The 12933-nt window shown below is 43.1% G+C and overlaps 1 protein-coding gene across 15 annotated transcripts in view; it reads right to left on the bottom strand.

The window, feature by feature from the left end:
* Positions 1–10819, bottom strand: part of KLHL32 (kelch like family member 32) — a 244189-nt gene extending 233370 nt beyond the window's left edge. For 6 of the 15 annotated variants that reach the window (XM_042939409.1, XM_042939413.1, XM_042939416.1 and 3 more), the window contains exon 1: positions 6896–6960. The gene's annotated coding sequence lies outside the window, so the exon portion shown is untranslated. Of the gene's footprint in view, positions 1–4214; positions 4246–6895; positions 7191–10679 lie in introns of those variants that run through there. The other 9 variants (XM_042939404.1, XM_042939407.1, XM_042939400.1 and 6 more) reach the window with 6 other exon arrangements.
* Between the last annotated feature and the right edge of the window lie 2114 nt (positions 10820–12933).

The following is a 12933-nucleotide window of genomic DNA, read 5'->3' as shown; positions in this document are numbered from 1 at the left end:
CTATGGGGGTGTCCCTGAAAAAAGTCCGGACACGCTGACCTCACCTGTACCCCTAGGTAGTCAGAGAACTAGATGATGTGAAAAAGTAGAAAAATTACCGTTTGTGAGGAGGAGTTGTTGCTTGGTGGGAGTTGGGGGAAGGGCGGATAGTGGTACAGAGAACAAAGGAAAAAAAACGACTTGACTAGAAAGTATGCTCTTTGGGAAGCCTTTAATCCTATCTGAGTTGAAAGTGAATTTGAGGAGTTTTTTCTTTGAGCCTGGTGAGCTCTTGACCTTTTCATAAAATTTACATAATTCCCCATGAAGGGAAACCCCTAGTTGTCTAGAAGAATGTAGGCAACCATACCGTGACCTCACAGAAAGGCTAGGAGGTCTGTACCGACCAGGTCCCAGATGCTATTATTAATTCCACAGGGGGCACAAGGGGACCCCTGAGGAAACCCGATTATAGAGCCCTCAGTGAGATGCCGAGGCAGGAGGAAAGGGACCCTCCCTCCTTTTTCCTGTGGCCAGGCTGAGCCTCGAGGATGAGTAGAAAACAGGGGAAGATAGCTTGCCAGACAGGAAAGACACCAAGACACAGGTCTCTCTCCCTTGGGGGGCGACCCAAGCAGCTCACCACTCACTCAAAACTCCATTACACTAAGAGGCTAGCTCCTCCGTAAGGCTGGCAGACCAGGTTAAGACATTTTATATGGTACATGAAACTTAAGTGTATCCTACCCTCACTTGGGGGAAGGCAAAGGCGGGGCAGTACAGAGAGGCAGGGGGAATTAGGAAGCACCAAGATTGTATTATGCACCAGGTATTGCGCTGCATGCATATTTTATGTAATCTCAGAATAGCCCTACAGTCTAGGTAATAGAAGTCCCATGTTACAGATGAGGAAAATGGGACCTGGAGGGCATATGTAGCCAGACTGTAGATAACAGAGCCAGGAAGTGTCAGATTTAGGATTCAAATCCGGGCCCCCAGGCTCCTGCGGGCTGAGCCGTGCTCCCCTGCACAGACAAGTGAAGAACTAGAACTCACAAATAACAAGGCTTCTAAGTGATGCTTTAAATGAAGTACCAGAACTTATGTCATAAAAAATTGCAAAATGCCTCCTCCACTGCTCCTGGAGTCTGTCCCATTAGCACTGAATGTGTTCCCACTGAAGCACTCAGCCAGGATGGGACTAGTTATTCGATCCATATCCTGTATGCCAAACCGGTTGTGGGGTTTGGGGGAGGAAGCGGTGGTGGGGAGTGGGGGAGCCCTGGAGCCCTGTTTCTAAGTAGCTGGAACTGGCTCATCTGGCATGAAGAGAGGAATATATTATGCCTCAAATAAACATGTAGGAGAAAGTCAAGAGTCTAAGAAAACTGCCAAAGATTTTCCTTCTTCATTTAAAAATCATCTTATCAGGTCGGTAATTTCAACCTTACAGAACTAATTTAGACAAACTTACAGCTTTCTGTGGTTTCACTTTATGCGGAACCAATCTGACTCCAAAGCAAGTTTACAAAACCGTTTTTACATATAGTTCTTTTAAAAATCTCACCAAAGTTTATTGTGCTGTATGTCTAAATCGAATTCAATTAAATGCATTAATGCATTGCAGTGTGCATCTGAAACAAGGCAAGAACAACAACAACAAAAAAAAACTCATGAAGTTCAGCACTTCCTCAGCCTAGGAAAGATCTCAGCAAGAAGGCGATGGGAATTGAAGGACCCCACTTAGACGCAGACGTGACAGGACCAGGAGATGGTGAACAAAAGAAATTCCATCTATTAATCCCCAGTAAGAGGGGAAGTAAGACGTTCTAAGGTAAATTCACAAATTCTAGTCTCCACTCTGGAAGAAATTCCAAAATAACATCAGCCAGTTATATAAGGGCAAGGAAAGGGGAGTAAGGTACTACCTAACACAGAGATTCTCTCCACTGGTCTACGGTCACTGTCACCAAAAGGCTAAATAAGAAAGGGGGACTCCTCACATCATTGGCTCTGAATAGTGTCCATTACTTTCCACATATATCCGTGAAGAGCAAATCATCATACTTGGTGGGAGTTAAATCCCCCAACTTTAAAGCAAACTCCTATCGTGCCAAGTGTCCTCAGTGCTAGACTCTGGCCAGCTATGACACGTTTCTATTTTATTTCCTCCCGTTACCTTGTGCCCACCATCCTACCCACTCAGTGCAGATCTAGTACTTGAATCCAAATCTTTCTGCTTGCTTGTCACATTTTTTTTTCATATCTTCATTCAGGTAACAAAAATACTGACCTAAGCAAGACCAAGAACAGAGTACATTTATTTGTCACCCTGGGTTTGAGTGTCTATTTTCGAAGAGCTAGCAAGCAGCTTAAATTTCTCCTCACTTGCCCCATAGATATGAGACTTCATCAAAGGTGTATCCAACATCACAATCTGCATCTGCAAGAGCCTCCCTGACCTCTAAATCTATGGCCCTGCTAAGAGAAAATGTCTCCACTGACATGGTCTTCTCTCATCTAATTTGCACAATCTCCTGCCCATACTTGAAACTCCAGATAGTTGTCCAACTCCAAATGAATTCATGTAAAATATCTGTACACTTTCTTTCTACATAAAAGCGGTATCATGAGAGGAAGTCAGGTGCCAGATGCTGGATGTTACAAATATGGACACACTGGGGCACCTGGGTGGCTCAGTCAGTTGAGTGACCAACCCTTGATTTTGGCTCAGGTCACAATCCCAGGGTATCTAGCCGGCGTCAGGCTCTGTGCTAAGCGAGAGGCCTGCTTGGGATTCTCTCTGTCTTTCTCTCTCTCCCTTTGTCCCTCTCCCCTGCTTGTGTTCCCCCTCTCTAGAATAAAATTTAAAAAAATTTTTTTTTAAGAATACAGGCACACCATAATAGTTAATGAGTATTTACTGTTTACCGGACTCTGCATAGAGAATTTAATACTTGGTTCGTCCCTTGCCCTATGTCAGTCTTTAAGAAGAATCAGTACTATCGTCTCCAGATTCTCACCCATGTCTACAACTCTCTGCTAGTCTCCTTCACCACCCTGTCTTCCTCCACCCCCTGCCACATACCCCTACTTCCATGTTCTTGCTGCACTCCATCTTGGAGACCATATTTCTGACCACACAGCTTGTGTCATCCCTTCAGCAACAATGATGAGCTCATCAATATTAGATATCATGAGCATCATCCTCTCAACTCACATTTCCAACTGACTGTCTCTTCCTTTCCATCGCTGACGGGATCTTCATTTACTAGAATCAGACCCAGCCATCAAGGTTCAGCACTAATCCTCCTCCTACACAGGAATAATCTGACCTCTACAATCAGAGTACTTTTTCATTTTTTTCCTGTATCTGGGCTTCTACGGAATCTGGTATCTGTATCTTAGCATTTAACACACAACTGCCTGAAAATCACAATTATGTACATGTCTATAACTTCCCTTAGGTAATCAGCAGAGAAGGAGAGGTGTGAAGTGAGGAGGGCTACTGAGGTTGGAAGCTGTCTTTCATGGGTCTGGTTTAACTTCCCACAGTCTCTGATTCTCTATCTATACAATGGAAATAAAATCCCTACTTTACAAGGACGTTAGGGAGACAATATAGATAGTAGTCTTCCAAACACGGAAAACATGAAAGAAGCCGTAAAAGTGGAAGCTACCAGGAACAGTAAGTTTGTTTGCTCTGAATCCTTGAGGGCAGAGCTGTTCTCCCCACAGGGCCAAGCTAAGACTTAGTTATGTTAGTATTAACCAACATTTCCATAGCTCTTTACTAGAGGTGCAACATAACTTCCAGGAATTGAAAACTGAAAATGCATTTCCTATTAAGCATCCTTCTAGAGGGAGATTTTAAAATAAGAGAACTGTTAGAAGCCACTGTTCAAATCTTGGCTTTTTTTTTTTTTTTTTTTAACTACATCTTTTTGGATCCACAAAAGAAATGAGATAAATAACTACTTTCTGACCCCACCAGGTCTGCTTCAGTGAAATCCACTGACATCTCTGTAGTATCAGTAGAAACATAAGAAAATGGCAGCTTTTCAAAAGGTATTTGCTTTATTATAAGATGCTGTTACTTAAGAAGTAAACAATATTTTTTATGTCAGTGTGCTAGGAGTGAATATCCTTTGGGAGTTCCCGTTTATGGTATTCCACCCCCACCTCCCCCCCTTTGGAATACTGCAGCATTCTGTGGTGGGTTTTTAGCAAATTACCTAAAGCCTTAATAACAGGTTTTCACTGAAAGGCTCAGGATGCTCCTTTTTCTTTTCTTTTTTTCTTTTTTAATGTTTATTTACATCTGAGAGAGAGAGAGAGAGAGAGAGAGAGAGAGAGAGAGAGAGAGAGACAAAGCTTAAGCGAAAGAGGGGCAGAGACAGGGGGAGACAGACTCTGAAGCAGGCTCTAGGCTCTAAGCTGTCAGCACAGAGGCCGATGTGCGGCTGGAACTCACAAACCACAAGATCATGACCTGAGCTGAAGTTGGATGCTTAACCAACTGAGCCACCCAGGTGCCCCAGGATGCTCCTTTTTCCGACCAACTTTTTATTCTACCTCTACCTACAATGTCAGGTACCTGATCTACTTTTTCTATACTTTATTGTATGTGCCCAGAAAAAAAAAATTAACCCAGGAACACAAGAAGTTTTAAATTATAAATGCTTTTGTTTCACCAGTTTAAGAAAAAATCCTCTTTTGGAGCATTTCATTTTCTTTTATTTTCTCTGAGGTATAAGAGAGAGACCGAGGAACTCTAAAAAACAAACTTGGACCTGTTTATTGAAGAAAGGATATGGCACATTTTTTAGACTTACTATCAAAACCAGAAAACTCCTAATCACTCTTACAGTGATGGACATATTTGCTCACATCAGTATTCTGTAAGAGAAAAATAGTTAAGAACTGAATGAGAGCTCAGTAGCTATAGATTGCAACTGGCAGCCCACAGGCCACATGCGGCCCAAATACATTTTTAGTGTGGTCCTTACAGTTTATAAAATTAAGGACACTTCACATAAAAACATGTAAGCTTCTGATTCCCTTGTTTTACAGCCAGGGTGGCAACAATCAGCTACAGGCACGTTGGAGCTGCCCTTTTAATAATGGTTTTCATGTTCCACAGGCCACAATCCACAACCCCTCCTCCCACATGGCAGGACCACTGGGCCTGCTCCACTCCTTTATCTTACCTGTGCACTGGAAATGCAGACCCAGGGTTTTTTTTTTTTTAAAGCAAAGAGCCTGGATCCAAAAAGGGCTTCCCCATTCACTAGCTCTGTGACCTTCCACAAGCTCTGAGTCTTGGGTCCCTTCCGGTTTAACCTGAAGCTAATCCCTTGACCTCATCAGGTTGTTGTGGGGAATAAAAAAGAAGAGTGGAAAAGTACTTCGTAAACTGTAATATAAAATATTTGTCATCTTTATTCATTTCCCAGTCCCCTGTCACTTGTATAAATCCCCTCTATTTACCTCAGCTGTTACTGGCTTCCTTGTTCCTCATATTGCTACTCTGTATGACACAGTTTAATATCTAAATAAAAAGAATTTGATATATTTCCTTGCCTCATTTAATAAAAGGTAAGAAGATGAACAAACATCAAAGAAAAACGAAATGTATTACCGAATGTCAGTGGATCTTTACTAGGTCCTTTCTGTTTGTAATGAAGGTGTGAAATTAGTGCAAAGTGTAATTACTGGATTGCTGATCCCTTCAAGGGCTGTTGTAAGTTCACCCACTAGGCACCTGAGGCCTCAAAGTAAAACTCACAGCCCCATCATTAGGGGTTCCTGTGAGATATGAGCATTGATCTCCTCCCTGGGCCTCACCCAGTGCTCTGGTAAATGATCTGGTCCAACAGGAAAACAAAACAAAACAAAACAAAAAACACAAAAGGATCTATGAGGCTCTCTCTGTGCCTCCCTCCTCTCAACATTTCAATAGAAGCTCCAAAACCTTAGAATCTGCAGTAATAAGCCATGGCACAAATTCTACACCTATATCTATCAACATATAGATATATGTAAAAAAAAACCAAACCAAAACAAAACAAAAACATAAGAGCCTTGAAATTAAACAGAATCTTCTCACAAATGGGCAGAGGTGCAGACAACTGCACTTAAATAATGTTGCAGTGCCCACAGAAATGTTAGCAAAGATTTCTGTCGTGAATGCTCTCTCCTTACATTAGGAATTCACTTATGTATTCCTGTTCTGGTCCATTTGCAATAGATCACCCTTGTGTGAGGAACCACAATTAATTCCTCTTTCACTTTTAATATGAAGATAATCATGCCTGAGTGAACTGCAGGATATAATGTGGAATTAGAAGGGAAAGGGGATTTTCACTGGACTCATTGTTCTTTATAAGATCTCCAAAATTGGAGTACTTTATGATTCAAGACACAATCCGTTGAAAACCCCGTCTGACGAATCCGTTTTGAAGCATACCATATAGCGCATTACCGCTTTCCTTGAAGTTGAATGAAACCATGCCCAGAATACATATTAACGGTTGCCAAATCACCACATGGCCCTCAGCGTGTATTTTTTTTTTTTGAACGTAATAAATAACAACATCATTTTTTAAAAAACTACTTCTTTCAATAGACGGCCCAAGGCTGATGTTTAAGCAAGTCTCCTTGGCAACCAAAGAGCACAGTACGTCTCGGGCTGGGGGAAGGGGAGAAGGCGGGGGAGCAACTCCACGGTTGGTAGAATAAGTAACGGGAGTAGTAATTGCTCCCGCTAGACGACGCTGGTAGAGCTGCACCGGCCGCATACCCCTGAAATTTTAACTCCTGTCTCGCCCCCACTGGCGCACCAGCGGCCTCCCACCCCCTCCCTCCGGGCCACAGGCACCTACCCCGAACAGGTTACAAGGAGAGACTGGCTTACCCGATGGGGTGAGCGGTCTGCTGGGTTATGTATGTACCCGAGTCGGCAGCGCAGGCACCGGGCGCTCCCTGATGCACAACGGCTCTGCTTCTCCCCCACGATGCTGAGGTTAAGGGAAACCGCAGTAGCTTCGCACTGTCGGTTTGGGGATGCAGTTGTGAAGACAAGAGCGCTAGCGTATATGTATATGTGTGTGCGCGAGCGCGTGTGTTCAGTGAGTGAGCGTGTGTGTGTGTGTGTGTGTGTGTGTGTGCCCGCGCGCTCCCGGACTCTCCCTCTCCCGCGGGGAAACAGTGTTTGCTAGTAAATAAAAAGCAGCAGCCAGCACCGCAGGTGGCGCGTCCCGGCTAGCTCTGCCCCAGGCGGCCGCGTCTGCCTGGAGACGCACCTTGGCGGACCCCGGGGCGGGTTCAGACCGTGATGCGGCTCCGCCCCCTCCCGCCTCAAGCGAGCCAGCGCGCACGCCCGCGCCCTCCCTCTGCGCCGGCCAGCCCGCGCGCACGCTCCCCTCCTCCCACACCAGCCGCTGAGGAGGCGCGCACGCCGCGCTTTCCCCACCCCCCACCCCCGCTCCCGACGGCGAGCCAGCGCGCGCTCCCGCTCTCCCCGGAAGTCCCCCTCCTCTGCGCAGCCCGACTTCGTGCTCTTTGGCACCTGCGCTGTGGGCCGCTGGGTCAGAACTACAGTCGGCCTGCGCCCGAAGCTGTGGTGACCGATACCCGAGAACTCAACCTACCTGCTCCCAGAATCCCTTCCCATGGCTGGAGAGCAACTGGCGGGAACAGAGCGCTGTCCCTCTGCTTCCCTGACACTACTGACTTGAAAAGTTCACATTGCCACTATTCCTAGCCACCCCTCTATGGCTTTATGGTAATGTTGGGAAAGACTTCACGGTAACTTTAAGGTTGGATGGGAGCCCTGAACCTGAGAAATGAGGAAGGGTATTTTGGTTACAGCTAATTCAGCATTAACACCGTAAACAGACAACAACCTCTGTTAAACTTAAGGGCTCAGCCCACTCTTGTGCCACTTGCGGGTCATTGATGTCATTCCTATGTATAACATGCTTACAGCACACACTTAAAGTGGACAACTTTAATAGGTAAAAATATTCCATATTCCACTTTTGCAATGAAAACCTTGGTCCGATGCAGAGTTAAGCCATCAGGTATAAGAAAAATGAAACTAAATTGGGGTAAATTGTGCTTTGTTTAAAGTTCAGTGTTTAAACTACCACAAAGAGGGGCGCCTGGGTGGCTTGGTCGGTTAAGTGTCTGACTTCGGCTCAGGTCATGATCTCACGGTCTGTGAGTTCGAGCCCTGCGTCGGGCTCTGAGCTGATGGCTCAGAGCCTGGAGTCTGCTTCCGATTCTGTGTCTCCCTCTCTCTCTGCCCCTCTGTTCATGCTCTGTCTCTCTCTGTCTCAAAAATAAATAAACGTTAAAAAAAAAAAAATTAAACTACCACAAAGATGCAATTTCACAGAATGGTTAAGCCTCCTCTCTGGCAGGTTTGTGTTCTACACTTGAGCTAGGAACAGTGCCTTGATCTACTTGTAGGTGTCCTTAACATTTCCATTAGCCTCAAAACAATTTTTGAGGTTCGGCAATTTTTTCACTTTCAGACCCACAGGTTTTATGGGGCTGTTTGCTACCACTGCCCCATACCTTGGGGCCTGACTCTCTGGCTTCCAGTCCATCATTCCCGGACTCTAGGGCACTGGAGGCCTACTTATCTAGCAGTCTTGGACCCCAAGATAGAAGCAGGAGGAAGAATGACAAACGACAGACTACAAACACTAGGTGCAGTGCTATTCTCTAGAATTTTTCACATGCATTTGGTATTTTTCATGGGGTGTGGTTTCATACCAGAAGAATAAATGTGAAAGCATGTTTGAACCCAAAATACTATGACTGGTATCAATAAACACTTCTTTAAGATTCATAAAATATTTGTTATTAAGTTGAATGCACTTAAAATTTTAAAACCATCTAGGAGCTCCTGGGTGGCTCAGTCCATTAAGCGTCCAATTACTGGTTATGGCTCAGGTCATGATCTCATAGTTCATGGGTTTGAGCCACACATCGGGCTCTGTGCTGATGGTGTGAACCCTGCTTGGGATTCTTTCTCTCTCCCCTTTCTCTCTGCCCCTATCCAACTTGTGTGCCCGCTCACTCTCTCTCTCTCTCCCTCTCAAAATAAATTAAAAAAGTATTTGAACCCATCTGTTGATTAGATTAACTGTTTGGAATAAATACAAGGTATTTATTTAAAATGGTTAAATAGAACAAAGAATATAACTGCAATTACACAGAAAACAAAAATCTTTATGCCACTAAGTCACCGTCTGTGTGACTATGTAAGGTTTCTTACTACTCAAGCTGGGTCTGTCTTGTTTGTGATAGGTAGTCCTACCCACTAGCACAATGCCAGTCACATACTAGGGGCTCAATAAATATTGCTGACTGATACATGGATACTGAGGAACTAAGAAAATATATGTCAAATATCTACTAAAATGTCTAGTTCAGAGAGGGTGTTTTTCCCCCTAAGTGACTCCTTAAGATTGATTTAAAGTATAGATTTTTTAAATTAAAAAGCCTTTATTTATCTAAAATATTGGACGACTCCATGGTTTGTTAGACAGTGATCAAAACTCAACACAAATGTGTATTCCAGTATACTCTGTTACTAGAAGAGAAAATAGGTATTTCTCTGTTGGGTACCGTTATATATGATCTTTTCCCTCATAGAGAAAATAGCTTAAAACAATACTTCCCAAAAGCCGTTCTTTGAAAAGCTAGTCATTTGTTCAAGAATGTTTTTTGAACTCTTAGAATGTGTTAAGCAATGTAATTGGTGTAGGGCTTTCAGTTGTCAATAAATAGACATTGTCTCTGTTTCAATTTAGTGAAATTATAAGAGATAAGCTAAAGAAAGAAAGAAAAAGTGTGGATCTTTTCATTGCAAAGTGACAAAAAACTACTCCAATGAATTTAAGCAAAAAGGTATTTGATGGGAAGATAACCGTGCTAAGAATCTATGGGCAGCCAATACATACAACCAGGCTTGGAAACCTGCAAGCGTTAGAGTAGTTAGTTCCCAAAGGGCACAGACACCGTGATAACAGGATCACATCGGGGCAGAAATATCATGATAGGATGTCTTTCAGTGCTGTTTGGGTGGACCCCAATCTATTGTCCTTTGATACTCCCGGTTCAGATTCCAGCTTCCAGTTGTCCTAACTTGTAGCTGGGGTAGGGAGGGACCCGTTATCACAACCCCACCAGATTTGAGAACAAAAAGTGGACCCTGGGTGTCTGAAAAACAACATACATTCACACAGGAAATAGGGAGCCCGCCAAATGAGTTAGGGTAAGACTGAAAACTGGGTCCCTGTCACATTGTTGTATTAAAGACTGAGATCTTGGGGTGCCTAGGTGGCTCACTCGGTTTAAATTTAGACTCTTGATTTCGGTCATGATCTCACAGTTCGCGGGTTTGAGCCCTGCATCTGGTTCTGTGCTGACAGCACGGGGCCTGCTTGGTATTCTTTCTCTCCCTCTCTCTCTATGCCCCTTCCTGGCTCACATGTGCTCGCTCACTCTCTCTCTCTCAAAATAATTTATTTATTAACATTATTTATTTATAAACATTAAAAACAAATAAAGACTGAGATTTTGTAATAAAGAAACCTCTTTCACTTTTTTAAACAACTATCCTAGAGTTTTGTTGAGTATGGAACACTTCTTTTTTTTTTTTTTTTTTTTTTTTTTTAGCTTACCTCTTAACACACTTTAGGAAGCATTTTGGAACACGGTAAATTTTTGTAGCTTTTTTCCCCCATCTATCATCAGCTTGTCCATGAACCAAAATGTGAAAGCCTAGCATAAATCTACTGTTATCAAGCTTTTATAAAATCTGTATTTTTAACAGCTCTGTGATGATCAGGGTTGAAATTGTCTCTAGACAGCTCAGATTTCAACCTAAAACTACATCATAAAAGAAAGCTATGGCATAGCTCCTTCTTCAACTCCAGAACAAACACCTGTCTTAGCTGCCTTGTCCCATAGCAAATGAGGAAGTGCCATTCTTAATGCCAGAGTCATGGTTTTCTGTCACAAACCAGTGATGACATTAAAGAGTTATTGAGCCAGATTTCTAATTACCATACTTCTAGAGAGAACAGATCATTATTAATTATGCCAAAACCAAATTTGATTTCTGGCTGATATTATCCAGTTTTCAAGCAGAAAATATGGAATAACTCTGGCTAACACCTCAATTTATTCAATTACATATGGGTACATTTTGTAGCTAATTCATGCCATTCATCAGGAGCCAGTATCACTCAAAACTAGTTATACCATGGGAAAATCTTTTGCCATTAACATTTTTATTGTGTATATTTTCTGCCACATTCTCTGGTACCAAGCATTGTTGTTGCTTACGTTGTTTTCAGTCTAATTCAGTCTAATCAACTAGACACATAATGGATGTTTACTAAAGATTTGCTGAATATACTGAATAGAAAATTGTCTTTACCCACAAGATAGAATATTTTAATTGCAGTACTAAGTAAGTACAAACATAATATAAAGGGATTTGTAGTCATTATTAGAGTAAGGCAAATTTTAAAATAAATCAGGTTTCTTTTTAATATATCAGGTTGGCAAAGATGTAAAGAATATGATAATACCTTGTGTTTGACAGAATCTGGGTAAATGACTTGTGAGTTATTGCAAGAGGATACAAACATTTTGGATGACAACTTGTCAATATTTACACTTTATTAAAAACGCATATACCTTTTGGTATAGCAATTCTACTTGCAAGAATTTATCCTAGGGTTACTGTTGGTTCACAAACTGGCCCCCAAACAGGGAGGGCAAGGAGAGACCAAAGAAAAGAGGCAGAACATTCCAGATTGTGAGGGGGCAGGTTTACTAAGCAAGGGAACTTACATAAGAGACTTGTCTCTGGTGGCCTACCAGAACTTTAAAAGTGTATACAGAGGCCTTGACTGGGTTCAATCATGTGTACCATCCAAGCCTATGTCCTTGCAATGGCTCCCACTATGGGGAAAGGTGGGCTGAATTTACCTTCCAGGGACAGAGGAGGTGGTGACGAGTCTCCACTTGCCTGGACCCAACTCAATTGACTTCTCAACCAGCAGTCACATCATCTCCATGACCTCCTACAACAGTTACCTCAAATAAAGTGCAAAAAGTTATGTGGAAGGACACTCATGATAGTTTAGTAATATCCAAAAGAGGGAGAAGGAAAGATGGAAAGGGAGAGGGAGAGAGCTAGAGTCCATCATTTGGAGACAAATCAAATAATTAGTATACCAAGTGGCCACTAAAAGAAATTAAGTAGATCTGTACACACTGATGCCAAAGATATATCACTAAGAGGAAAAAAAAAAAAAAGCAGGTTGAAAATCAATAGGGATATGATCTAGTTTGTGTAAAAGTAGGAAGAGAGGGAGGGCAGGAGAGAGGTGTGTGTGTAATCATGTGTTTTTCCATTTTACTGGGTCAGGAAGACAAGGGTGGATCTCAAGCTGGCTTCCTTCAGCCTCCCCTACATACAGATCCTGAGACTTCCCGTCACACCACTACCACAGACCTTCTGATCCGGGGGGCTTGCACACGTCCTAGGCCATCAACAGGGTCAGGATGGGCCCCTCTCATGGCACGGATGGGTCCTCTCTCGCTGCATCTTGGAAGGTGATGTGACATTACTGGGAAGAAAGGCTGGCACACTCTTTAGCACAGGTGACAGTTGTATTGGGCTCGGCTGAATGAAGCCTGGGTGATAGGCAGTGCTCACCGTGGTGGAGGATAGTGTCTCCGGATGCCAACTCAGCTCCTAAGGATTCTTCTCCACCAGGCCCCTTGTCCTGGCTCCAGGGACCATAATGTTTGAGTAATTTTTTTCTGAATATGATGCCTACTATTTTCTTTTTTTAAATTTTTTTAGTGTTTATTTATTTTTAAGAGAGAGTGAGAGTGAGTGGGAGAGGGACGGAGAGA

This window comes from Panthera leo, chromosome B2 (assembly GCF_018350215.1).
Source record: "Panthera leo isolate Ple1 chromosome B2, P.leo_Ple1_pat1.1, whole genome shotgun sequence".
In the NCBI taxonomy this organism is placed as follows: domain Eukaryota; kingdom Metazoa; phylum Chordata; class Mammalia; order Carnivora; family Felidae; genus Panthera; species Panthera leo.
The sequence above is the reverse complement of the archived record's forward strand: the minus strand, read 5'-3'. Positions and strand labels throughout refer to the sequence as shown.